Consider the following 2,582-nt stretch of genomic DNA (forward strand, 5'->3'; position numbering starts at 1 on the left):
CTCTTTTTTTGGTTTTTGAGACAAGGTTTCCCTGAATAGCTGTGGCTGTCCTAGAACTCACTCTGTAGACCAGGCTATCCTTGAACTCAGAGATTCAGAGAGCCACCTGCCTCTGCCTCCCAAGTGCTGGGATTAAAAAATGTGCGTCAGCACATCTGGCTCACGCGTAGCTCTGTTTTCAACACACTCACATAAAGTTAAAGGTAAGGCTGGGGGCTGGGGGATGCTGAGTGGATACAAGCATTTGCTGCTCCTCTAGAGGACCCAGGTTCAATTCCCAACACCCACAAGGTGGCTCACAATTGTCTATAACTCCAGTTCCAGGGGATCTGATGCCCTCTTCTAGCCTCCACAGGCACCTGACAGGCACCTGTAACATGTAGACAAAATATTCATTCCCATAAAAAAAAAAAAAGATGGACTGGGGCTATGGTTCAGTGGTAGGTAGAGCACTTGCCTGGCCTGAGGATAGACCCTAGCACCACACGTGCTAAAAACCCAATCACATTTGCAGGAGCCCCTGCTTGTGTACGTGCACCCACCCACACCTGGGTTGCATTCTCAAATCTTCAGACAGTTCACCGCCAAACCCATTACAGCCCTGTGTGTGGGATGTTCCTGGTCCTAGTTTGTACAGGCTGGTTGCTCCATGGACATCACTGGCTCAGGCAGCGTTCCACCCTAGTCTCTATTAAGAATAGCCAGGCTGTCTGGGGAGAGAGACTCTAGTTCCCCCAAAGGTTACCTCTAGGTCCTCACTGATAAGCAAGACACAATACACAGAGCTGGGAGGCTGTTGGGGAGGGCTGGGTGTTGTGCACAGAGTCCTTGGAGCTGGCTCTATAAGGCCTGCATGTTATCATTGCACAGCTCAGTGTCCACAGAGGGCTGTGTGCACTGGACAGAAGGCAGCAGCCTAGAAGTGCTCATGCTTCTGGCGGTTATTATTTTGACTTTCTGCTTGTTTTCTTTGGAGACAGGGTCTCGTGGAGCCCAAGATGGCCTCTAACTCACCATGTAGATAAGAAAGACCTTCAATTCCTGATCCTCCTGCCTCTACCTCCTGAGCAATCTCACAAGCACTGTCATGTGGTGCTGTGAGGTGATTCAGGAGGTGCTGGGGATGGGTTGTGGGATAATCTTTTTGTACGCTGTGAAGAGATGTCACTTGGATTGGTTTAATAAAAAGCTGCCAATAGCTAGGCAGGATTTTCCCAGAGATAATGCTCTGATTAGGAGCTGGAGGAGGACAGAAAACCCGCTTACAGCCCAGGGTTTTGTGAATGCTGGACGGGTTGCCCTTGTGTTGTTTCAGGACGTTTTCACTGTGGTTTCACTGTGTAATATAGCCTGTCCAGCCTTGAACTCTTGACTGTCCTGCTTCAGACTCTCTACTGTAACGACGGGTATCTGCACTAAACCCACATCTCCCAGGCCACAGAAGCTAATCTAAGAGCCCCCGTGCTAAATGAAGATTTAAGGACAATTCTTTGGATCAATGGTGAAGGTGCTGCAGGGACAATCTTACCAGAGTAATAAGCAGACACAATATGGATACCTGTACTAGTTTAAGCACCTGTAGCGAGGCCCCATAATTATATTTATATGCATGAGACCAGCATGTATTGTCTGTCTGTTCACCAAGTGCATGCCCGGGGCTTGCTACATCAGAAGTAGGTATTAGACCTCTGGAACTGGAGTCATTGATGGTTTTGAGCCAACATGTGGGTGCTGGGAACAAAATCTGGGTCCGTCTGACCATGTAACCACTGAGGCATCTCTCCAGCCCTGCACCTGAAGGATTAATGACAGCCCAGGGTATGGAAAGGGACAGCAGAGATTCTGCTCAGAGGGGCAGCAAGGCTGCAGGTCCACTTTCCTCCAGAGAGTTCTAGTCATCTTCTGGCAGTCAAGGGAAGCCCTAAAAGTGTGTAGTATATTCACCATAGAAAATACCCCCAACAATGGAGAACGTCAACCATGGCCACCACAGACAACACATGGACACTACACATTGGATCAGAGTTGGAAATCAGAGTCCCATGGTGTCTCCCCAAAGCACTGTGGGAAAAGACCCTGGAAAACAAGAAACCACTTTGGTCTTTAAAAAAATGAACAAAGATTTAGTCGCATCACAGAGCAATCTAATCTGTAGCTGGACAAAGACATGAACATCACCTGAACAATCACGGTGGGAGACGGCTCAGTATGGATGGGGCAGCCAGGATACAGGCTGGGCATGGGGATGGTGGAGACTGATAAATCTTTTTTTTTAATTAATTAATTTGTTAAAGATGGCAGACAATGAGGGCTGATGAGAAGCCAAGGACAATGGCACGGGGTTTTGATCCTACTTCATGTTCTGGCTTTGTGGGAGCCTAGCCAGTTTGGATGTTCACCTTCCTAGACCTGGGTGGAGGGAGGGAGGACCTTGGACTTTCCACAGGGCAGGGAACCCTGACTGCTCTGGAGAGGAGTTGGGGGAAGGTGAGAGGGGCGGGAGGAGGGGGAGGGAAATGGGAGGCTGGGAGAAGGCGGATAAAAAAAAAAAAAAAGATTTCCGCCTCCTCCCCACCACCGCC

The sequence above is a fragment of the Alexandromys fortis genome, unplaced genomic scaffold (assembly GCF_014885135.2).
Source record: "Alexandromys fortis isolate MF-2015 unplaced genomic scaffold, M_Fortis_MF-2015_v1.1 scaffold_1322, whole genome shotgun sequence".
In the NCBI taxonomy this organism is placed as follows: domain Eukaryota; kingdom Metazoa; phylum Chordata; class Mammalia; order Rodentia; family Cricetidae; genus Alexandromys; species Alexandromys fortis.